General features: G+C 33.0%; 1 long non-coding RNA gene and 1 pseudogene across 2 annotated transcripts; one reads left to right on the top strand and one right to left on the bottom strand.

The window, feature by feature from the left end:
* Positions 1-965: 965 nt before the first annotated feature.
* LOC148614629 (uncharacterized) lies at positions 966-17661 on the bottom strand. The gene is made up of 3 exons (XR_015923742.1): positions 17442-17661; positions 1615-1720; positions 966-1106 (listed from the first exon to the last, which is right to left on the bottom strand). It is a non-coding gene; the product is annotated as an uncharacterized LOC148614629 (long non-coding RNA).
* LOC148614628 (uncharacterized) lies at positions 17616-25004 on the top strand (annotated as a pseudogene). The gene is made up of 3 exons (XR_015923741.1): positions 17616-17653; positions 19235-19340; positions 19607-25004. The product of XR_015923741.1 is annotated as an uncharacterized LOC148614628 (transcript).
* The last annotated feature ends 2253 nt before the right edge of the window (positions 25005-27257 follow it).

Genomic DNA, 27257 nt, shown 5'->3' with positions numbered 1-27257 from the left:
TCTGGGAAAAAGGGGTGTGCCAACCCCCTCTGATCAATGAACAGGTATAACCAGCACAGCTGACTAATAATTATCATTGGATAAGATCTCCTATTAAACAGGTGCATCATGACCTTATGGATTGATTATCCTCACCTCAACATCTCTCTTAACTTGTGAACAAAAAGAAATCACAATTTACCAGTCTTGTAGAGTTTATACAAGGAAACCATAAATTATAGGTACAAGTACATGGCATGATTATGATTAGCTCAAAATTCAACAATAAATCCTTCTTTTTTCAAAATTTTTAATGTCTGTGAATGTTTATGTTATTCTATTTACCCATGGAACTTGTTTTTTTTTCATTGATTGGTTGTGGTTTCAATGCATATTGCAATCATTTCTTGCATTTCAGGACAAGAATATTTTACTGTATGAAATGATCCTGCTTTATACTACTCTACTATTATGAAATTTTGAGGTGGTTTCATAGTGCTACCTCACAGAATCAACAGTTGCTTAGTCAAACAGTTGTTACACAAAATTACTAGTTTGAAGGCAATGAAAGATTTAGCACTCACTAGTCATAAATAGAAAACTTAAATACATGTACCATTTATGTTTGCCAATGAGATAGTCATTCAAAAAACCAAGCAAGTAATCATTAAGCTTCTACAAGTGAACCACATGGTTATCAATAATGGGCAAACCACATACCATTAAGCAATCTATAAAAAGGCCCAAAAACAAATAAAGTCAAACTATTTACAAAAGACCATAATCAACCTAATCTACAGAAAACAATGAAGTAATTTTTTAGCTCAGTTGATAGAGTGACAGCTTGTAGTGCAAGGGATTCTAGGTTGTATTCCAGGATGGTACTGTCAAGCAGTATACATGGCTGTTATTGTATACATGTATGAAAGTGACTTTTACTTTTGAAGCACAACACATTTAAACCTTGTACATTTGCATAAGAAATATGATTTTGAAAATATTTATTTTCAAACTTCAGCTTCATATCAGCTTTCATTACAGTGCAAGCAGAGATTTGAACAGCATTGAAGATCATCTAAATTCTACATGTATGAATTCTTTTCAGTCATATATATGCCATGGATGACCTGGAAGTATAAAAATCAGTAATAAATATACATAATACTCATATTCAAAGTTATTGTGATTCATGATTCCTGTATTGAAGTAGACCTCTATTTAAGTAAACCCTACATTATATGGCTCATTGGATGTTTTTTTCTTCAAACAAAACATCCCATTATGTTAAAATATTATGTCTATGTTACAACCTTCATTTAAGTGTCATGGGAACTGTTGTGCTACATTTTCAGTGATAAACACATATGGGATCTATCTACATTACACATGTAGAAATAATACAAATACATTTCTAAAATAAATTGACTAATGAGAGTTTATAGTGAACAATCAAAAGACTTTGAAAGTGGGGGGTCCAGGCTATTAATTTCCTCATTTTTGCAAAAATTTTCCACATTACTTCCAACATTTCTCAACAAAAGAGGTGGTTCCTACCTTTGGAACACCCCAAATCAATATTAATTTAAAAAAAAAACAAGGCATAAAAATATTGTATACAGAACCTCAAATACCTACACAATCTATTATCATACTTCATTTGAACAGAGCTTCCTGTTATATATGACTTGTCTGGTAACTTGTATCATTGGTAGGTGAACATGATGTCTGCATCCAAAATTTTCTGGAAAATATCAAAACATATTTCCTTTTAATATGGAAAGAGATACTGAAAATCAACATGGATAGACTTTTATCATACTGTCATGACTGTGGTATAATTGTACATGTTCATGACAACATACTGTGCAAAAGAAATCTGATGACTGATAAAACTAGTTCCTTATCCTTAGTTACAGATATACAATGTAAGTCAACAGCTTGTATTTATGGATCTATTAAAAAAGTAAAAAAATATAGCACGATAAACTTCTTAAAAAAATGAAAATTGTGTCTTATATAAGGTCATACAAATGTATATGTTAATGTTTAGATTAATTTCCAAATCATATAATTCATGTAGTTTACCTCAAGTTATGTATGAAATGTTCTCGTATGACTTACATGTACAATACCATGGAACATTAAATATTGTTTTTGATTGCTCTTGGTCAACTATTCAGCAATACTTGTTTCACTGGAGTTTCCTTGACCATGTACATGAATTTATTTTTGTTCTCAAAAATGAAATATGGGGTACTGTATACACAAATAACAGGCTCTTGTAAGGTTTTGTTTGTGTTACCCTATAATCAAGTAACTGTACAATTCATCATGTTCAACAAGTTTGTATCATAGACTGTTTCATTTAAATGAAAATCAACAGTCATTGACTCAACGACAACTCTTCATGTCTATAAAAATGTTTGTATGGACTATGGAACATGTATACAGTACACGTATAAGGCTTAAGAAAGTTTTTGTGTTCCATATCTCGTGTAATTTGAACTGAACTCATTTACTTAGACTACAGCACATGATTTAGACAAATTATAATTAACATATACAGTTATTTATCATAATTCTTCATTATTGTAACTGTGTTCGAGCTAAATAAAATATTTGTATTTTCATCATGGCGGCACTGTAAACAATAATGAATGCATATGTAACAGGAGGGGTTATATTTTTAACACCGGAAGTAATGTGGTTTGGTTTTATCGAATATCCTGTTTCGAGACTATTTGAAACCCAGAAAACTTCAACCTACGAAATTCTATTTCATCTCAAGATTTGAAACAGAAGGTTGAAGCCATGGTTTGGGCGTTGAATGGTCTTGTTTTTAAAAGTGTTCCTAAATATGTTTTATAATGTGTTTATCGACCAGAATAAACCACACAACCGCTTCAAAACAGAAAAATCAGAAAATATCTAACCACAGACGCTAGGTGATGGGCAATGACAGACGTAAATCTTTGTGAGCTATTGCTGAACGACAGATACTAAGTGATGCACAATGTGTTTCTAGCCCATTAGTATTTCATGTTACTTGGGTTTGGGTTAGGAAACATGATTTCTGATGTATTCCTCCTTTATAAATTAAATAGAGTTCGTTCACAGGACCTGGTCTCTGCCAACGTAAGTAGAGAAAGACTGTAAAGTTTAAATAATTTAATATTACAAATACATCTTTTATTTACATTCAAATTCAAAAGTAAAACAATCTGTGCCGGAGCGTCAGTATTACCCCTTTTTGGCTTTTATATAAAAGTTTCCTATTTAATACTTTTTTGAAATCATTTTAGAAAATTTAATAACTTTAAACTGACATTTTATATTCCCTATTTAAGAACAAAAATGTGGGATGAAAATACAAGTGCAGAAGAACAGTAAAAATCCTAAATATAAAAAAAATATCTCCCCTGATTACCTACCAAAATCACCGGTAAAGCTGTATATAAATTCAGAAATGGTGCATAAAAATTGCTCCTACCTTACTAAGTCTGTAGAGACTGCTGTGGCTTCGTCGTGGAAAAAGCAATTAAACTGCGAAAATCATCGCCTTATATACTAAAATCACTATAGAGGAGTAAAAATAAAATCCAATGGAAAATTACTTTACTAAAGGATTAACCAATCAGAAGTAATAATAGAAACTTGTTATGCCTCGTTTTAGCGATACGAGCAAGTTCACATCTTAACATAGAGTTAAATGAAAAATCCCGAGAGTATTCGGATAACTCGGAACATCAACTGGTTAGATTTTGAAAAGGGTACCAGAAAAATAAAATGGCACGATCTAGATGAAAGGAGGGAAAATGTACGATAAACTTTAGAAAATGATATCGAAATCAAATGAAAATACAAAAATGTATAGTTAAAACTATATGAAAAACAGGTATAATTAACATCCCAAAAACTGACTCCGTCACACATATCATTAATGTTCGTTCGTTTTGCTAATCAATTTTTTGATACATAAAAATATAAAAACAAAATGATATAGCAAACAAATGAAATAAAAACAAACTGTCATGTTCGAAATGAAAAAAATATACTCAAATAAAACATTAATTTACCGACAAATATGCCGAAGTTCATAAGCAAGCTGCTGGTAAAAAAACACAATGGAGAAAATTGTAAATAGTTTGGTGTTTTTTGTAAAAGGTTTGGAATTATCTCAAACTACGATTTTCAGGTTCATTTGTATTCACCTTAATGTGTCACTTACTTTTTGGTGGAATAAATGTCCATATGTAAGTACACGAAATTCAAATTCACACGACCCCCCCCCCCCCAATCTGACGGCATGGTTTTTCACAAAATAACGTTCGGAAGTCTGATTTTAGTTCAAAAGTCATGTAAAACTCCGAGAATCCCGAACTCCTGTTTCCATGGGCTGCACTCATCTTTCACGCATTCGTAACATCAACTTCCGGTCGGCCGAAAGGTACGTGGACACAATTAATTTCGTAGTGCATTTCAACAGACCCATCTTGACATATAAAAAAAATTCCACTGCTTCAAACTTATTAAAACTTCGCCAATATGGACACATGTATAAAAGTAGATTTCTATAAGTGTGCCAGAAAAATTCACCATCATTTTTTATTTTCAGCAACTTTGCTTCGGAGACCCCGTAGACATGAAAAGTGACCACTGCCAAATGTCTTAATTTTGACCTTCTTTCATACCCCAAATCACAACTTCCACATGTAATTACAGAATGAAAAAAAACCTTGTAAATTTGATCCTTGAACTACATTTCTGCAGTAAATTCTAAGCAATAAAGTTCATGACAGCAAAGAAAAAAAAACAGGAAGAAACACACTAAAAAAAAGGAACTATACAACGAAAAGTCAAGGGGAATTAATTGTGATCTCGTACCTATTATAACGGCTTATTTTGAAACTCAAATAAAAGCTTCATCTGTGGAAAGCCTATTTATTTCTAAGTCTAACTGCAAAGTTTTCTTTATTTCCATTGCATTGCATGTTTCTGAAGCAGAAAACACCAGCTTTCCATCTGATTTAAGACAGAAATATTTGTTTTAATACATATTCGAGCATTTTCATCTAGTGCAGGGATACTTATATAAAAACTAATTTTAAGAAGCTGAAAATGAATGAATCAACCCAAACTTACTTCCAAAATGCTTAAGACACATTAAATGTACTTTAAAAACAACCAGAGGCAGTGTTTTAGAGTAAACTATCAGATGAGGTAATTAAAATCAAGCCAGGACTAGGGTTGTAAAACTGGGTTTTGGTAAATATGCCATTTACACTAAGACTTTACCCCTACAGCCACAAAATAGTGAAAAAATATTTTAAAATGCATGTTTTGATGCTTTTGTGGTACCTATGAACTCAACTGGATGTTTCTTTTTCATATCAAGTCAGGTTTTTCTGATTTGAGGCTATTTAGTGTATGACTGGCTCCAAAATAAAGTGTTTTTCGTCAACTCAGTACGGGTTTAAGTGGCACATGTATTCAAAATATATTAAAAGAATGGGAAATCATGGTTGTTTTAACATTTTTAAGACATTTCCCTACCATAATCCAGGATTTTTTAGTGGAGTCTGAGTTGCTCATTTACTTATGTTACTTTGTATAAATGATTTTAGATACTTTATGTTCTTTGTTGTGTGTGTCTGTTTTCCATGTTTGGTCTTTGTCACTGGATTACATTCTTTTGATTACCGCTATAACCTTGGTTCCCTTGATTACTCTTTCATACCAATGCAGTGCAAGGGAGTATTCCAAGAGGTTGAGACAATTGAGTAACACTCTAATTTTGCCAAGTGACTTTTGCCGCAGGTTAAAACAGATTCTTAATGTTAAAATTTTTCCCTTTACCCTGTCCACTGCTTATGAATAGTGTTTATTTGCTGTTATTATGACACTGTATGTGCAAAAAACTTAAAATGAGACATTATTTATCTCATTTGCCAAATCTTACCCTGATGCCATAAGCAATTATGAGTTTAACATTGAAAATCCCAGAGAAACCCATTTTTGAACGAAAATACAAAAAAATGAGGAAAGAAATATGGTATTTTGCCACATTTCATGTTTATTCCATGAATTCTGAGAAATAACCCCCCAAAACATAAAAATAGCATGTTTTACAATAATGTGACCTCTCTTATATTAGATCGGCTTATTTTGAAACTCAAATAAAAGCTTAATCTGTGGAAAGCCTATTCATTTCTAAGTCTAACTGCAAAGTTTTACAGAAAATTGTTGAAAAATAAATGATTTATGGCAAATTTTATATCAATGGTATATGTTGCCACTTCAACTTTTTGCAGATTGGGTGAAGAAGCGTCCTCTAAATAGCCCCAGTTCAAATATTTGACAGATTTTCTCATTTTTTTTCTTTATTTCCATTGCATTGCATGTTTCTGAAGCAGAAAACACCAGCTAGTCAGCTTTCCACCTGATTTAAGACAGAAATATTTGTTTTAATACATGACTCTGCAGTATTAGAGCATTTTCATCTAGTGCAGGGATACTTATATAAAAACTCATATTTAGAAGCTAATAATTTACTTCCAAAGTGCTCTAGACACATTAAATGTACTTTAAAAACAACCAGAGGCAGTGTTTTAAGTAAACTATGAGATAGGGTAATTAAAATCAAGCCAGGACTAGGGTTGTAAAACTGTGGGTTTTGGTAAATATGCCATAAGACTTTACCCCTACAGCCACAAAATAGTGAAAAAATATTTTAAAATGCATGTTTGATGCTTTTGTGGTACATATAAACTCAACTGGATGTTTCTTTTTCATATCAAGTCAGGTTTTTTTTCTGCTTTGAGGCTTTTTAGTGTATGACCGGCTCCAAAATACGTATTTTTCGTCAACTCAGTACGGTTTAAGTGGCACATGTATTCAAAATATAATTCCGTAATCGAACTAGGTAGGTGTAACATGCACGATTTTAATTTGAAAGTCTTAAAAGTTTAGAGCCGGTATATGGGCGGTACTCCGCTGTACCGCTCTCCAACGTTTTGTATGGCATATCGTTCTGACCCCAACCCGACATACCCTACTTAAAAAAAATGTTTACATAACATGATCTAGGGTCTTATCAAATTGATGAGAATTATACCATATCAAATAGTTGTTTACCTTTATTTCTAAAATAAAGGACAAAATAAGTAATCTTCAAATCATCTAATAAGGATAATGTCATGGAGTTATCTCTCTTTACATGTAAAGTCTGTTTTTGTAATCTCAGATATTTTTTATTTGTTTACTCATTAATTATTGAATTACAATTTACAATTGTCATATTGGATAACAAAACACTTTCAAATTTTAATATAAAGTAACCTTTGCAATTGTGTTTCTATGTCATTAGAAACGATATACAAATTTATACATATAATCCATTTTACTATATAAATGGTCGTTTGGAAAGATGAAAATAATGACAAAAATATGTAACATCAATTCTAACCTAAACATTGGAATATACAAAGCTTATCAAATGAAAAGATAAGCAGCCAAGAATTTGTAAATTTTGTTTCTAAAATGCAAATAGTTAGTTTAGTTGAAACATGGTGTGACAGTGGTAACCCACAAAAAGATATCACTGGATTTGTGTGTATTTGTAATAGCAGTAGACGTAAACATAAAAAGGCCAGACGAAACTCTGGTGGTATATCCATATATGTTGATCATGATTTATGTAAAGGCGTAACAGCATTGCAGAATAATCATAAAGATATTGTATGGGCCAAGTCAGACAAAATGTTCTTTAATCCGAAGAAAGACATATATCTTGGAATAGCTTATTTCTGTCCAGAAAACTCTCCCAATAACATAGATGACTTGAATGAAAGATATTCTCATTTACTTAGAAATATTGAATATTATAGCCAACTAGGAGATATTCTTATCCAAGGGGACTTAAATGCATACACCAGTAATATTCATGATTTTGTTCTAACTGATGATACACAATCCCCAAAAATGAATGATCCAAAATATGTTTGCTTTATAGAAACAATCTCGATAAAAAACCCAAAAAGTGGTATACTCTAGTTAGATTTATGTAGAGAAGGGGGTATAAGAATACTAAATGGAAGAAAACCCGGTGATTTACTTGGTAATTACACGTATAACATATAAGGGATGTAGCGTTGCTGATTAATCAATAGCATCTCATGACCTCTTCAATAATTTTGGAACTTTTAATGTTCACGATTTTACAACTAATTCAGATCATTGCACAACTAGTTGCTCACTGTTCACTTGCTTTAATTTAAACATTTCACAAAAAGGTAACTTTGAACCCCTTCCAGGCAAGTTCATATGGAATGAAGAAACACTGGTTAAATACTCAAATAATATTCAAAGCCCTCATGTAAAACAAAAGTTACATGACAACTTTACACACTGACTGTGAAACAGCTGTTGAAAACATAAATACAATTTTATATGATACAGCCTTAAACTCTACTAAACTTATTAAAAGCTTCCCCAAAAAAATAAAAATAAAAGAAATTCCCCCAACCATGGGTCACAGAATCTTGCCATGACCTTTGTGTACACAAATATTGTTCGCTTGTAAATAAAAATCCCAATAATGGTGAGTACAGGAAAACCTTTTACTCTCTCAGTTCTAAATATAGAAGGCGATGTAAAGAAGAAAAGAAAAAATACAAAGCACAAATTTATGATAAAATAGCCAGCACTCCACAGTTTAGTTTAGTTTCGCACTTTTGGCTAGGGATGAAAAATGACATGAATGGAAACCAGTAGTTGCTATAGTGATTAAAAATGAAGAATCTATTGTTGATAAAACATTTTCTGAAAAAAGGGAACTTTTAAAAGTATTTTGCAATGTTTTATATATATTCAATGTTGAAGGGGCTTTTTTTCAATGACAATTTGACTTCATTGTGAAAGTGAAAGTAAGTCAATTTTTTACCATGCTAAATTTAATAAGTGGATTACAAAGTGAAATAGCTCAAAATCTAACCGGCGATGCCCATATGAGGAAGGGGTTTTTGAAGGGAAAAGTTTGAACAGTTTCAGGGCTTGAAATAAAAATTTCAGATATTTTGCGGGAAATTTGATATTTTTAAACCTGATTTTATGAACTTTTTTGCAAATTTTCGCATATTTTTGCATGGTTTCTATGGTAACCCTATATGCTGTGGGTAATTTTTTTCCAGAAAATTTTTACTGCATCCTGAAGGCCTTGGCTTGAGCTATTTCTAGATATATAGATTTACAGATGCTTGACAATTTTTTAAAGTGATAAATGTTACAAAGCATCAGATTACAAGACCAAAATCAGGCAGTTCTACAATACTGTGGCATATCAAACAACTTCAATAAGGATCCTAGATCTTTTTGGAACCTAATTATAAAGAAACTAAACAGGTTATCAGAGAGAAGTAAAGATGAAAAGTTTTATGAAGAAGAATTTATAATTTTTTTAAGGACATGAATTCTGGTCATTAAAAAAATAACAATTTTCATAAAATGATAATTTCAAACCTTAAGAATAATCTTGCAGAAAATAATCTCAATAATGAACACACTCTTTACAACAGAATAGACTCAAATGACTCAAAATAAAGACAATGAAAAATGGCAAATCAGCAGAAGCTGATTTAATTTCAAATGAAATGATCAAGTGTGGTACACAAGTCTTACTGAAACCCTTATGTAAACTATTTAACCTAATATTCCATACAGGATCATTCCCTAAAATATGGAACGAGAGCTACATTTCTTTAATATTTAAAAAAGTTGATATATTAGACCCATCAAACTATAGAGTGATATCAATTACCTCTAATCTAGGTAAACTTTTTAATAAACTTTTTCATGAAAGATTGTATCAATTTATTGAATCCAATAAACTGATCGATAAAAATCAAATTTGATTCTGAAAACCAAAAACAAGAACAACTGATCACATTTTTACCTTAAAATCAATAATAGATAACTGCTAAAGAAAGAAAAAGAAAGTCTTTGTCGCCTTTATAGACTTTAAAAGGGCGTTTGATGCGGTTTGGCGAGAGGGCCTTTTCTATATATTATCAGGGGCGGGTCCAGGTAAGGGCGTAATGGGCGTACGCCCCCCCTTTTAAAAAAAAAAAAAAAAAAAAAAAAAACTATCGTTATAATCTGCTAGTATTGTATTGAATGATGGCAATTTATCATATTCATTAATTAAACACATACTCTGATTTCTTTTTATACTGATTCCCCAATTTGATGGGTCATCATCAACCGTAAAATTTCGTTTCTCGGAGTCCGGCGTGTTCGACTCTGCGATTAGTATCCATTGTTGTTGATGTGATAAAGAATTCGCAAAGATGTCGATGTCAAAAACAAAACGTCAAAAGACCTTAAAATCGTATCAAGGTGTCTTGGACACCTTTTTTAAACAACCAAAACGGTAAGTAAATCAGTATAATACATGAATTTTGGTTGTTTTGTGTGACACTAACTTCGATTCCCCATAGCCATTCTAAATATACCGGGGGGGGGGGTATATTACTATATATACAATACTGGGTATATTCTGACAAAAGGGGTTGTATTTTCAGCTAAATTGTCTAAAATGGGGTTACTTTTTCACGCGTTGCCTTGGAAGGGGTCACTCAGATTTGACTATGATATCCAGAACGGGGTTCAAACCTATGATTGCGTTGGATAAAAACCGCAATTTTTATACGTGTGCATGCAAAACAAATTTCTTGGTAGAGTGGTATAAATACAGCACAAACAACATTTTCCGTCGGTCCGTCCATCCCGGTGGTTTTAATACAATAACTCGAGAACGGATACACGTTTTTAACATTTGCACAGTTCAATGTAGTTGTTTAGTGTTAATATTAAATCCATGTTTAGCAAAATCTACGAACTATTTTTGTGAGAAATTACAGTTTTATAGTACACTATTTGCCATCCCCTTATGCGTGGCGAGGTATCACTTGTATATGTTTTGTCAGTATACTATATAATTACCCTTTAAACCTTCTCAGTCTTTATATACGCAACTCCTGCTACATTAGAGACATTCAAGAATATCTCCCCTGCATTGTCTTCCATCGGCCACGCGTCAGAGGGGCATGGAAATGGTGGCCTCTGTTCGTCCGTCACACAGTGACTATTTTGTGTACACAACTCCTATGAAACCTTGGACGGATTCGTTCATTTTTTGCAGGATTGTTTAACATGACATGTAGTTGATGTCATTTCGCACCATCATTATAAATGTTTCATTTAATTCTGTATGAGTTATGGGACTTGATTTTTTCGGTTCGGGGGGGGGGGGGCGACATTTGGCTACGTGTATAGCAATGACATGCACTTTAACAAGAATGAAAAAATGGGGAAGTTCCGTTACAAATGTGTTAAGTATATCATACGTGTCCGTGTAATTCATATGTTAACAGATTTTGTTTTTGCATTCTAGGCTGGTTTGCAAAGGGTCAATGCATCAAGGTGATATAAACGGCGGTGGACGACAATGTACGTGCATTGCATTGGCTTTCATGTTGGATAATACTATTCCAAAGACTAGAGATGAAATAGATAATATTCTTCTAAGAGGTACTGACTTGTACCATAAAGTTTGTACTACCGATGGCTACATGCTAATAACAGAGTTTCCGGAGAATATTTTTATTGAAAACGAAAGTTTCTCTATTACAATGAAAGATCCGATGAGTGGACTTGTGGAACAGGAAAGTGACAATTCTGACGCTTTAACATTTACTTTAGAGTCTGCATTACACCAATCATTAGCACAGAGTGAAACTTCTTTCATTACACTTGGAAGTAACCCTGGTTCAACTATCGGCTTAAAAAAGGCTCAAGGGATACTTTATTGTATTGATTCACACAGTCGCAATGATATGGGACTATGTGTTCCATCTGGTAAAGCTGTTGTACTGTCATTTTCCTCGTGTTCAAGTTTGATATCACATATCAAAGATTTAAACAAATCGATCACAGACCGATTCGCTGAATCACAGTTTGAGATAACACCCCTGGTCAGTTCTAAACTAAGAGTGGTCGACTCTGACGTAGTTGGAGACGTCCAGGCGTCTAATTCACCGCGCTCCACTGACTATGAGACTGACATACCAAATATAGAACATACTAGCCATGAGATGTCAATTGATGAAGAGTCTACGTTCCACTGTGACAACGGAAGCAACAATAAAACTTCGGGTAAAGAAGTGGATGAGTCTTTTGTCTCCATCAATGAAAATAACGTCGAAACTGCAGATACTCAAAATGATGAGTCATGTATGTCCTGTAATGACAATAACGATGAAACTTCCGGTACTGGAGATGATGAGTCACCTATCTTCAACAATGAACGCAACGAGGAAACTGCGGGAATTCCAGTTGACGATACCTTTGGATCGCAATTATCAGATGATATTGGAGTCATTGATGTACATACCCTATCGGACGATGTAAAATTCAGGATTTTGTCTAATCGGTGTCCGGAACCAGGCTTTAAATTTCCGTTTAAATTATATAACGATAAAAGATGCAAAAGCGGAACTTTTAAAAGATCTTGTTGTCGCGATTGGTTTGAGCAATTCCCATTCATAGCATATTCAAAGTTGAAAGATGGGTTATATTGCCTTGCTTGTAAGTTTTTTCCGGACACATCCGGTCGCCGACCAAGAGTGTTAGTTACAGAACCATTCAATAAATGGAAAGACACCACTGTCGATTTGAAAAAGCATGCACAGACTGGTAATCACGCTGACTCGATGGTTAGATTGAATGGGTTCAAGAAATCGTGTGTCAATCAGTCACACAGAATCGACGTCAATCTGCAATCGAATAATGCAGCAATCATCGCTAAGAACCGTGATATAATCAGATCTATGCTTAAGTGTTTAGAGTTCTGTGGAAGGCGTGGAATGGCGCTTAGGGGACATCGGGATGATGATACAGGCCATAGTAAGAACAAGGGTAATTTCAAAGAACTTATTCAATTTAGAATAAATGCGGGCGATACAACCCTAAAACAACATTTTGAAACGTGTTCAAAGGTAGCAACCTACACATCAAACACTTCTCAGAACGAGTTGTTAACTTGCATTAAGACATACATTCAGAAATCTATTGTGGAAGAAGTGAAGTCCCAGCCTTTTGGTGGATACTTTGGAATCCAATGCGACGAGGTATCAGACACTAGCAATTGGGAACAATTAGGACTGGTTTTACGTTATGTCGTCGATGGAGTTCCAGTAGAACGCCTGCTAGAATTTATTTTGGCCGAGGAAACCACTGGCGAATCCCTTTGTAATCTTGTCGTTCAGTCCCTCGCTAGTAATGGTTTGGATATCCAGTTATGTAGATCGCAGACTATGGATGGGGCAGGAAATATGTCAGGGAAAAACGTTGGATGTGCCGCACGGTTAACACGAATCTCTCCACGCGCAATGTATCATTATTGCGCTAGTCACAATCTAAGTTTAGTGCTGTGTAAAAGTTGTAAGGTTACAGAAATCCATCTCATGCTAGATTCTCTCAAACAACTCGGGATATTTTTTAAATATTCCCCTAAAAGAAGCCGACGACTAGAAACGGCGGTAGAAGATATTAACAACAATCGACAAGAAAATAACAAAATTTCTAAATCAAATTTCAAAATCTTCTGTGAAACTAGGTGGACAGAGAAACACGCCACACTCGACACATTCGCGACAATGTATGAGGCATTGGTAGCATGTTTAGAAGGCATAAGCTCCAATGAGGGACGTTCGTGGGACCAAAAGGCTATTACGGATGCTCATGGCATTCTGTCCAAGATAACAGATAGTACATTTATTATTTGCTTCCAAACAGTACACAACTTTTTTGGTTATGTACGTGGAGTAAGTTCTAAGCTTCAAGGCTCATCTTTAGACATTGTTGAAGGTTATAAAATGATCGGAGCTGTGAAACAGATCATCGATGAAACCCGTAAAAATGAACAAGAGTTTGACTTGGTTTACAGTAATGCGTCTGACATGGCAGTAAAGGCCGGACTTGATGAGCTTAAAATGCCCCGTCGTTGTGCTAGACAGACACATCGTAACAATGTTCCCGCTTCATCAGATAAAGAATACTTTAAACGGGCAATCTACTTACCTTATCTTGATGAGCTAATTCAGCAACTTGATATGCGTTTTGGTCAAGAGGCTGTCTCTGTTGTTCTTGCCTTGTCAATTTTGCCTTTCCGAGTTCACCTCATTTCCGAAGAGATGGAGAAGGATGTTTATGATTATTACAATACCGATATGCCTTCACCTGAAACATTCAGGCAAGAGATGAGACTCTGGAAGTCGTTTTGGGAAAATCAATCGGACAAACCAGAGTCAATAACATCAACCTTAACTGATGTAAGGGCATGCTCGACTTTATTTCCAAACATCATGAAAGTTCTCTTCTTACTTGCTTTGACGGGCGTCACGTAAAGCTCCACCGAAAGAGCTAACTCATCCCTTAAGTTGATCAAGAATGATTTGAGAAGCACCATGAAGGAGGATCGCCTAAATGCTCTGCTTCTTTTGTATATTCACAGAGACATTAAACTTGATTTTGATAAAATTATTGACGATTACGCCATGAGAAATCCACGTAAAATGGTTCTTATGAATCCACTCTAGTAATTGAAAATGAGAGTCCGTCAGTATTTTTCTGTGTTCATTTTAGGTTTTGCGTCAAGGTACATGTATACTAGAAATATGTATATTTCCACATTAAAGAAATACTCAGAACGAAAGAACTTTATTCTTCAGTGTTTATTTGTCTTGTATCATGTGTGTCGTTCAACGAAACCCGAACTTAATCAAAAATAGAGGGATTACTTCATAATTTGATGCTAAATTGTTGAATTTCAGGAGCTTCTGATTTTCCCCATGGACCCTCAACCTTAATCACGCCTCTCGTTCATAAAATCCTGGCCTAGGTATTGAAATGTTAAGTTACTCCTTATACCCTTGAGTTTGGAATTTCTCGTTATTGGTCTACTGCTGTTAAGATCCATCCAATCATTTTAATATACCATAGACAATTAATGGAGAAAACTCGGCATAAAAAATGTCACACCCTGACACTTTAACTATAAAATATACATGCTCCAAGTCAGGAACCGTTACATTAGTGCAATTCTCTATTATTTTATGTTTTTAAGCCAAAAAAGGTCCAAAAATTTTTTAAAATATAAATATTTTATTCTACGCCACCCCTTTCAAATATCCTGGACACGCCCCTGATTATCAAAATAAAGTCCCGAATAAAATTTTTAATATCATTTATTCTATGTATCAAAACACAAAATGCCGAATTAAATTCCCAAACGGTTTAAGTCAATATTTTCCCTCCAGTTATGGAGTTAACAAGGTGATGTCCTCAGTCCAACCGTTTTTAATCTGTTTATAAGTGGTATCTTTGATAAGCTTAAAATTGGAAACACTGAACCAATATTAATTGGTAATTTAAAAATTACATCACTGATGTATGCAGATGATATAATTCTGCTGTCAGAAACAGAAAAAAGGCCTGCAAAATGCACTTAACATTCTTAATGATTTTTGCATATCATGGAAACTTGAAGTAAACACAAAAAAATCAAAAATAATAATATTCAATTCAAATGGTAAAAGTTTTCTCAAACACTTCAGTATTGGTAAAAATATGCTAGAAACAGTAAAATCTTACTGTTACCTGGGCATCACATTTAATTACAATGGTAATTTGAATCTATCAAAAATAACCTAATGAAGTAGGGAAGAAAGGCCTGGTTTAAAATTAAAAAAGTCATATCTATAAATGTTCCTTGTAATTTACTTGAAAAGTTATTTGACACTTTGGTAATACCTTTTATTATTTATGGAAGTGAGGTCTGGGGAGCTGGAAAAAAGTTTCAATGACTCTGACCCATATGAACAATTAAATTTGAAATTCATAAAAGAAATTCTTGGAGTAAATAGTAAAACTACAAACATTGCATGCTTATCAGAACTGAACAGAACATCTCTACATCTAAAAGTTCAATTGAATACGATTAAATTTTTAAACCATATCCTTAACTCCCCTGATACACCAGTCTTCGAAATGTTCAGAGAAGTTAAAAACAACAACTTGTGGATATCCCATGTAAAAAATATACTAAATAAATTAGGGTTCTATCATCTTAAGTTACAACTTAATAATCTTCAATTTTATATCAAAAGAATCGAACAAAGATTACATGATCAGTTCAAGCAAAATTTAGTAGGCTCAATAGCTATGAGTGAAAACTGTCATTTTTCCGTAAAATATTTCTTCCGTCTAAAAGACCCCCATATATTGATTTATGTAAATCTAATATAGAAAGATCTATCATCAGTAAATTTCGTTTGAGTGCACATGCACTAGAAATAGAAAGGGGTCGGTACAAAAACATAGAAAAAAACGTATTTGTAAATCATGTGATAGTGGGAAAGTAGAGGATGAATATCATTTCTTCTCGGTGAAGAAATCAACACAGAATCAAATTGGACAACCATAATTTAATTTCTTTATCAAAACCTCACCTCACACCAAGAGATATAGCATACATATTAAACAGAGATATAGCATACATATTAAACAGTAGCTCTATAGAAATACTAAAAATAACTATCAAATTCATGAGTGAATGTTGGAATCGAAGGTCAATTTAATTTATCAGAAATTATATTAATACATAATGTTAAAACTAAAGATTAATCTGTTTTGATAAGATTTACACCACTGTCGCACCATGGTCATAAATTTAGTTTATATGTAATGTATATTACATTGTTCTGTTTTTGTTCATGCCATAACCATTTACTGTAAATGTGTTTGTGCAAATAAAATTGTCTATTGTCTATTAATGTCCAAATAAAGAAAAAGGAGGGTTGCAGGGTCAATATTTTGTAATATTAGAAAATGAATTTGTAATATTACAAAATCATTTTTTTAATATTAGAAAAGATTTTTTAATATTAGAAATTCATTTTGTAAAATTAAAAATTCATGTTCTAATATTACAAATTCCCGATTTAGTAATGTTATAAAACATCAGACATTTTGTAATATTACAAATTGAATATGTAATATAAGAAAATGAATTGTAACATTAGAAAATTTTTTATTTGGATATGTCTTGTTCAATATCCAACTCAAAAAGAGGAGGGTCAGTCTCAGAGGAAAATCGTTCTAAAAATCAAAAGACTCTGCAGTGAGATAAACATCCTGTGACCTTGACTTATATTACGTGTCGATATATGGCTGAAGATATGGTAACTGATAAAATGTTTTGTATTATTGTAAATGTAATATTGGATATATATTGCGTTTTTTTTGCGTTTATTTTTGTAATTACTCGACGGTTACTTTCCAAAACTTGCCATTTTATTCATGTCGTTCTGTACTACGATTCCCTTACAATTATTTTTCATTCTTACCTCCGTAATCGAATTATGTCCATTTTATTTTTTTAAACGGCGATTTCACAGTATATCCGCCATCTTGTTATGCGTATCCTTGGAGAATTTCAAAACATTTTCGACAGTCACTGGTTTCCTGCCAATTGAGTACTACACACGCTACGACCGACTTCGGATACCAGTTGTGACGTTTCACTCGGAATTTTGGATGTTTTCTTCAAACAAACAAGGTAAATATAGAGAAATAGCAGACGACAATACTCTGAACATAAACAAAGCTAAAAAAAGTTAACCATGCCAAATTATAGACTTAAAAACGTTGTAAAGAGAATTGAGGTATAAAAAAATGGTTCAAAGACTTCCTTTTTCTCTCTGTACATATACCATAAATTTTGTGGCTTCTTCATGTGTTTCAAAAACCCAAATTTTTGACAAGTACAGTTCAGAACATCCACAAGTCATAGTATTCATACTTATAAGCATGCAAGTGAACACAAATAATATAAAAAAAATGCCCAAAGATGACAGAGTCAATCTTGTGTCATGGAAAATTGTGTACAAGGTCAACACTCAAGTTAAAGAAGATATTCAATTCTCTTGTTTGTCTTCACAAGCCAAACTGGACAAAAAGCCCTACTTTTTTTATATTTTAAAAATGATTTTCTAATATTAAAAAAATAATTTATAATATTAAAAAAAAAACAATTTCTAAGATTTTCTTAATATAAAAAGTTCTACTATCGTGTTTAATATTAAAAAAAACAATTTTTCAATGTTAAAAATTTTTTTTATATAAGAAATTCATTTTCTAAATTAAAAATTAAAAATTTCTTTATCTGTCTGATGCTTGTACACATTTTTAATATTAAAAAATCAGATAATTTTTAATATTAGAAATTTACTTTTTGATATTAGAAATTTAATTTTCAATATTAGAAAATGAATTTCTTATATTTAGCAAATAATTTATGATGCTAAGGGTCATATGGCATGTATATGGACCAATCAATCGCCCAAAAAAATTATTTAGACCGAAGCGTACCTGAGGTCTATTGAATTTGTGGGGGTGACCAATCGGTCCATATATTGCCAATATTCCAGGAGATTCTAATATTAGAAAAGAATTTCTTGATATTAAAAAATAATTTCTTTGATATAAGAAATTAGTTTTCTGAAATAAAACAATTCTATTTTTAATATTAACACATCAATCTCAAATATTAAAATCATTTTTTAATATTAAAAAATACAGCATTTTGTCCACTTGTGTTCGCCAGATCTCCAACACCCCCCCTCCAGTGCACATATTTTATTTTCGTTTTTTAATTTTTTGGCTTAAATCTGTGTACTCTGAATTCACTTTGCAATAAGCACTGTTGAGTCAAAATGTCAATTAAACAGTTATTGTAAATTTAGAATAAGTGATTAGTGATTCCCCCCTTAACAGCACATGCTGCTTATGAGAGTGGCCAGGCAAGTTTGTTTTTGAATGTTAAGGAAAATGTTCATTAACAGCTTTCACAACTAATTTTCCAGTTCACATGCCCAAAATACATCTTTTTCAGAATTTTTTATTAAGTGACAGTTAGTAGTTAATTTTACAACCTCACCTCTATTAACAGAAGCCTTTGGGTTTCGGACTACTGCTTAACTGTGAAGACTGCATTAAAAAATCTGAATATCATAAAAATGGCTCTAACTAAAATACTGATTTGAGATGGGCCATTCTCTTTGTGATTTTGCTCTCAGTATTTCTAGTTATAAATTGTCATCTTCCAAATTAAACAGAATACTTTGATTCCTTTTTACAGACAAAAGAACTACTAAGAAAATTTTTTGATTTTCTTAACCTTGAAAAGAGAAGGAAGGTTGCCTGGAACCTTAATAATCCAGTAAGAAGACTTAGTAGAGCAACAGGTATAAACCTAAAGATAATCATGACATTATGATAAACATAGGGTACATGAATAAAAGAAGAAATTGAGGCATAAATATTTTTGGTGAAAATTGATGAAAAAAGAATCAAACATTTCAGATTTCAGCAGGGTAAACCACTGCAAGCAAAAAAAAAGAAACTTCCAACTCAACATAAACCTCATCCCCCCTTTTTCTAGAAGAAAATGGTCTGTGCCCAATTTTTTATCTTAAATAATTTAATACATTTTTTTTTCTTATATTATTAGGAATCAGAGAGCATACGTTAAAGAGGTACTTAAAGGAGAGAGATCCAGTACAAGATGTGGTGGAGGCAGTCCACAAGGCAAATGTCAAGAAACCTGTTACTAGGTCCCAGAAGCTGGATGATTTCGACAAGGGAGTGGTGAGAAGTACCATTTATGAAATGCACAGGAAGAAATCAGCTGTGACCATGCCAAAACTTCACAAAGCCCTGATGGAGAAAGATATTGCTGTTTCACTTTCAACAGTGGCAAGAACAGTGAAAGATACGTAAGTTTAGGCAACAAGGTCGCCATATTGTATACTTAGATGAGACTTGGTTGAACACCAATCATGTGGTCAAGGGAGATTGGCTGGATATCCCCAGTACATCCATGTCAGTTTTTGAACCACACTGTAAAGGTAGCCATCGTGATGTACCTTCCGGGAAGGGTACAAGATTGATAATCTTAGATGTTGGTTCAGCTCAAGTTGGCCTCATTCCTGGATGTGGTCTTATATTTAAGTCAAAAACTAACAGCTCTGATTATCATGACGAGATGAACAAGAAGCACTTTACAGAATGGTTCAAAGACACCCTCCTTCCCAGATTGCCTCCTCAGTCTGTGGTTGTAATGGATAAAGCTCCTTATCACAGTCACTTGGATCCTGACTCTAGAGTTCCTAACACGAACTCCAAGAAGTCAGATATCTCGGCATGGCTGGATAGGAGCATTATTTAGTATGACATGAAAATGAAAAAGGCTGAATTAGTTGATTTGGTGAATCAAAACAAGCCTCCTAAAAAGTATGTAATTGATGACCTTGCATCAGCTCACGGCCATGAAATTTTACGACTACCTCCTTACCATTGTGAGCTTAATCCCATTGAAATGGTCTGGTCTGACTTGAAAGGCTATGTAGCTGGAAGAAATTGTTCATACAAGAAATCTGATGTTATTCAGCTTTTCAAGGAGGCCAGGGCTATTTTCAATGCGGAGTGCTGGGCTAAATTTGAGACTCATGTGGTGAGGGAGTATGAGGAAAAGCTCTGGCTGATTGATGGTCTCAGAGATGAGGACGTATCACCTCTTGTGATAAACGTGACGAACGATGATGACAGTGATGACAGTCAGAGGACTATTCCATATGTTTTTCCAGATGGGGAGGGTGGTGATGACGAATATGACGGTGACCTTGATGAAAGCATCTCTGATATCTTTGATCCGGTTGATGAGGTTTTGTGCATTATCTGTGGCAACACTGAACCACCGAAGTCCATTCGGAAGGACAAGCACATTGACTGGTTTCAGTGTGATATGTGATCGGTGGGTGCATAACAGGTGTTGCACAAAACCTGCCCTTGCAAAGAATGCATGTCTTCGGTGTCTTTCCATCCTTAACCATTAAGACCTCAATGCACCACTGAATTTGCCACCACAAGAAATGGAACAGTAGTATCTTTCTGGTAATGCAGTCAATTAGTGTCATGACACATTAATTTTTAGTATTCATATACTAATTACTTGTGATTTTAAATACTATACTATTTATTATCTAAATTAACTATTTCAACTATTGTAAGTAATTTTCAAATCCTTTATAAAAGGTCTGATTTTAATTAGTTTTCAAAGAATGCATTTTTTCATATTAAATTGTTTTAAATAAATTTCATATGAGATAAGTTGACTGCAATATTAGGATTTTATAGTTAAGCATGATAACTTCTACTTTCTTAGTATTTCTTGAGTGAACTTCTGAACTCACCTTTGTTTAATCTTCAGTTGCTGTGACTTGGTAATGGATTTCTTGATAGTTTGTCTTTGGATGTTATATGCATTCATATCTGTGATAAATCTTTCTGTGATATAGACTCTTAACTGTGATATGATGACTGTTATATATTTATGAATTTTGTGTATTTATTATATTACTCCTGTATTCAGTAATTTTATTAAGCTATTTTTATATCTGTGTTTTCATGCTATTGTTCAACTGTAATTGTTTTGTTGATGGTTGTTATTTTATAGAAGGCTCAGAAATTATCATACTAATTATAATATATATTATAGCATTTTTTGTCATGTATTTACTTTCATCTCTTTGAGGTCTAATAAATGCTTTAAGACCAGTTTAAATCTCTGACAAGAAATTTTTTCCAATTCAATCTACTAGGAAAAAAAAAAAAGAAAAGAAAGACCTTAATGCTGGCTGAACATGTTCTGTACTGTAATAATGAAAGTTTAAGGTCAAAGCTAGTTTAAGCTACTAGAATAGAAAAAAGTTGTAAGTGCGACATTTCTTTTAAATCAGCAATGCATCTTTCCCTGATCTACGACACAAACTGATATGTTCTTCAACTCACCATATTTCTAGCAGTTTTCACCTTTTAATTCCAAGTTTTACTAAATTAGACTTAGCCAATTTAGAAAAAATCAATGCAGCACAAACACTAATTTTTTAGTGCTACCTAAGAGCTAAGGTAGCAACCACTTGATTTCTAAAGGGCAATGGGGCCTAGGATCAAATTTTCTATCCTACATTTTGTATTATGTCAAAATTGTTAGCCTTTCTTTTAACATAAACAAAAAATATGATCCTAGCACCACCCCCCCCCCCCCTTTAAGGAAATCGTCAGACGGAAGTTCCCTAACCTTGTTGCCACATATATACTATTTGAATGGATTGTCCTATTACTGAAGATGAAATCAAGTTGGCAATTAAATCTTTAAAAAATGGTAAAGCGTCAGGTGACGATGAAATTGTCAATGAATTTATAAAAAGTTCTATTGCCAATATGTTGCCAATATATGTAAAATTGTTCAATATTGTTACGGATACGGGCTTGATACCTGATAATTGGTTGTCTGGAATTATTAAACCCATATACAAAAACAAAGGTGATCGGGATGATTTAGATAATTATAGAGCAATTTGTCTTACATCCAACTTGGGTAAAGTGTTTACCTCTGTGATAAACACTAGACTCAATAAGATGTCTGATGAATTTCGACTTATATCTGACTCTCAAGGTGGTTTCAGGAAAGGTTATAGTGCACAGGACAATATATTTATTCTTCACTCTCTCATTTCTCTATATCTTTCATCAGGTAAAAAATTGTACTGTGCTTTCATTGATTTCAGGAAAGCTTTTGACACAGTTTGGAGAGTTGGATTATTTCAAAAATGATTAAAAAATAATATTAGTGGGAAAGTGTTTAATGTCATTTTGAACATGTACACTAATATTAAATCATGTGTTAAAATGGGAGAACTTAAAACAGAATATTTCCCATGTGAAATAGGGGTCCGTCAAGGGGAAAAACTCTCTCCATTTCTGTTTGCCTTGTATCTAAACGATCTGGAAGAGTTTTTTACCGAAAACTCTATTTCAAGTTTACAATATCTAGATACAAAAAGTTTAGAAAATATAGGATTTTATATTAAATTGTTTATACTTCTATATGCAGATGACACTGTAATTTTTGCGGATACACCTGAGGAATTACAAACTACTTTAGATGTATTTGAACAATATTGTGCAACTTGGAAGCTGACTGTGAACGTTTCAAAAACAAAAATTATAATTTTTTCTAAGCGGAAATCTACTAGAAGGGTACATTTTAATATTTTTGAGCAGAATATAGAAATATGTGATTCGTATACATATCTGGGTCTTATATTCAATTATAATGGTAATTTTTATAAGTCCAGAAACAAACTCGTAGAGCAGGCACAAAAAGCTCTTTATGCTCTTTATTACAAGGTAAATAACATAAGTATTCCCATAGATTTGCAATTGAAATTATTTGACTCATTAGTAGCCCCTATTTTAACCTATTCTTCAGAAATATGGGGCTTTGAAAATAAGTCAAATATAGAAAAAATTCAACTTCAATTTTGCAAGAAAATCCTAAATCTCCGTTCATCTACTCAAAATTTTATGGTGTATGGAGAGTTAGGACGATATCCTATTGAAATCAGCATCAAGCTTAAAATGATATGTTTCTGGTTTAAACTTGTAAATAACACAGATAAATTATCTGGTAAATTGTATAATCTTATGTTCAATATGTATGAAAACGGTGATCGATCTTTCAAATGGATATGTTACATAAAATCAATTTTTGATGATATTGGATATAGTGAAATTTGGAATATACAAGGGAATGTTAATATCAATTTTCTTAAACTTCTTGTGAAACAGATCTTACAAGACCAGTTCATACAGAAATGGTATTCTGATATTGATGTTTCGTCCTGAGGAAACTTTTATTCGAAGTTTAAAATTGAGTTTCGTCTCGAGCCATACTTACTGAGACTCAAAAAATATCACAGAACAGTTATATGTAAACTTCGAACATGCAATATAAAATTTCCTATGGAAACAGGAAGATGGTACGGAACACCACAACATGAACGGGTCTGCACTTTATGTCGAACAGGTCTGGGGGATGAGTTTCATTATGTTGCTTTGTGCAATCATGATCTTGTAACCGAACTTAGAAATAAGTATATTCCAGGTTACTATACAGCCAATCCGAATGTTAATAAATTGTATGGAATGATAATGTATTGTAACACAAATGTATTGACTAACCTTTCTATCTTCATCGCAAAAGTTGCAAAACTTTTGTAGGCACACAGTAATCCCATATATAAATATATTTTTTTAAATTGTATACTAGTACACATATTGTCACATTAATCCGCTAAACCTATATGAGAGTTTGACTTTCTTTTATAAACGTGTTGTAAAATACAAACCACGTGATATAATTTCCGGTGATGATAAGGCTAAATGTACTTTTGAATTTCAATACATTTGTGTGACAATGAATTAGTGTATTTTGTTTTTGTGTATTTAAAAATATTGTCTGTTGTCTACTCATTTCGTTTCCATTGTAAACTGTATATATATATTCGCTCCTGTTCCGTAGCATGAACTACGGCTGAGTGTTTTTCTAAATAAAAGTAAAAAAAAAGAATGGGCATATTTTAAATATTTATTTAAAACTTCAGAGAGTAAAAACTATCCTTTGTAGTAAATAAATTTGCCCAAATTTCATCACATAATTGACAATATGACGTTCCTAACTCGAAAAATCCTAGCATGTTTACGTAAATGCAGTCTAGTAATAAATGCTTCTGATAAACTATACATTTACTACGAGACGTACACTGTTCTTGACCTGATCAACATTCTATTATTTTCGTTTATTCGGATCTTCTCGATAACACTCTTTGTTTATATCGACACAAAATCATTAACATGAATATGGCGGGGAAATATGGTACACAGACGCTCTTCAATTGTGAGGTAGTAGGGAACGTCTCAAAAAAAAAAAAAACAACAAATACAAACAAGATGGCGGATATACAGTGAAATCGCCGTTTAAAAAAATTAAATGGACATAATTCGATTATGGAGGTAAGAACGAAAAATAATTGTAAGGGAATTGTAGTACAGAACGACATGAATAAAATGGCAAGTTTTTGAAAGGAACCGTCGAGTAATTAAAAAAATAAACGCAAAAAAACCGCAAACAATCTGAGGTGACTTGGAGTAAAAGAAACTTTAAGTAACATATATATTAAGGCTATCTCGGGGTGATCACAGATGAATGACATGTTAACATGCATCCTTAGATGTGAAACGGGAACAATTTTCACTTCGGTTAGTACCTGAATGTCTAGAAATTAATCAGACTTGGTGCTAACTGGAGCTAAAACAATTGTTGTGTGTACTACTGTGGGAGAGTAAAACAGACTGTCGAGTCGGAGAGTTTTTTCCCTGTCATGTAATGCCAGTCGTTCGATATTGATTGTAGATTCTTCTTCGAGTTCACTGAAATACTGACTGGTGCCCTATGTGACAGAACATTCAACTTCTTACAAATTATACATGTTTGTGATATTAAAGCTGCATTAGCTGCCAAATTTGATCAGTTTTGATTCTACTGAATTTTGCTGATCAAATTAAATAAGTTTGTAGTAATACAATTGAAACAATAAATATCGATAATACCCTCAGTAGATTGTGAAAACAACATTTTTTAATCAAAGAAGATTGATAACTTTTTTCGCCATTACTTCCGAAGATTGCCGACAGGACATAAACCCGGGTTAAAAAAATACTTCAACCTTGGTAAAAAAATAATGATAACGGATACACAGTTAAGCACGTTTCTTGTTTAAATTTCATATCATCTATTTCTTGATTAGTTTTCAAATAAATAATGACAGTTACTGACCATACTTGTGCCACACTATATCACAATACGCAAATTTAAAAGGATCCTTGCATAATATTCGAATTTTTATCTTTTACGGCTTGAATCCGACGGTCTTCCTTGCCACTGAGGTATAATACCACTATTAAGGGGAACCTGTCGCCTGCACATACCAGAAAGTTTATCATATCCGGTACACACTGAATTCAACAGTTTTGAACTCTTATGTAGAGAATAATTTTTCAGAGTAGATCTTAAGCCGATTGATTTGTCAAATTTCCAAAAGGAAAGTAGTATTTTTAGTACCTGTCTACTTTCACTTCACCATTCTTTCTTAGAAGCCATTTAAGGTATGCTGCAAATTTTATGAGAGAGTCTTTAAAGGGTCCCCTCTATGATATAACCTGTTAAAGTTCATTTTAACAAACTTAAAAAAGATTGGGACCTTGAAAATTGCTTAATCAACATAGGAAGTAATGGGACTTTCAATAGTGGTTTTACACCTATTATAAGAAATGCGCAAAAAAGTGAAAACTCCTGAAAAGTTGGTTTCTTTGCCAATGATTTATTGATTTACACCTAACAAGCACATTTCATGTCATTTTGCCCAAAAATTTTACTTTTTACAGACCCATCGAAATTTTTTTAAGCACATCTGACATTCGGTCAGACACAAGGTGATGACTTGTCTGACCGAACGACAATTTGTCTGACCGAAAAGAAATATTCTTTATTATTTTTTTCATTATTATTTTGACAATATAATGACCGCATGTTTCACATGTAAACGAGTAGCGAGACAACGGAAGGGACGATATATCAAAAGACGAAATGACGTGTAGCGAATGAACCGGAAGTTACATATTATTGTTTACAATCAAATTGATTGACTATCTCGCTAGACTGTAGACTAATTCACGTAATTATTAAAACGTTCTAGTTTTATTATTCACAAAAACCACTTCAGTTTTGAGAAAATCTTCTTTAACGTAAGAAAAAAACATCGGACACCCGGGCCGACAAGCAACGTGTATTTACCGGACCCGGGACAATTTTACCGGACAGGTCCGACGGTCCGGCAGGTTTCGATGGGTCTGTTTTTATGCAGATTGGTGACCTAAAAAATACATTTTTATCAAATATTCAAATTTTTTGATGAAATCTCAATTTTTTGCCAGTTTTTCCTTCAGTTTAGGTTTGAATATGATTTTTAGTGACAGAAATAGTTTTTGGACTTCTGATATATATTTAAATTGGAAAGTTAGTGTGATTTTTACTTTGGTTTACCTAAATAAGCAGAAAAACTTATTTTTGCAGTCTGTGGAACTGCGATTTGCCATTAAATCAAGCCTAGTATAAAAATCCATTTTTTTCTGTAATAATTTGGTATTCTGGATATATGTGCATTCTTAGCCTTCCCCATAAATGAATGTTACTAAGAAAA

The sequence above is a fragment of the Perna viridis genome, chromosome 6 (genome assembly GCF_037379345.1).
Source record: "Perna viridis isolate PV_CMFRI_1.1 ecotype Kerala chromosome 6, ASM3737934v1, whole genome shotgun sequence".
Taxonomy (NCBI): domain Eukaryota; kingdom Metazoa; phylum Mollusca; class Bivalvia; order Mytilida; family Mytilidae; genus Perna; species Perna viridis.
The sequence above is the reverse complement of the archived record's forward strand: the minus strand, read 5'-3'. Positions and strand labels throughout refer to the sequence as shown.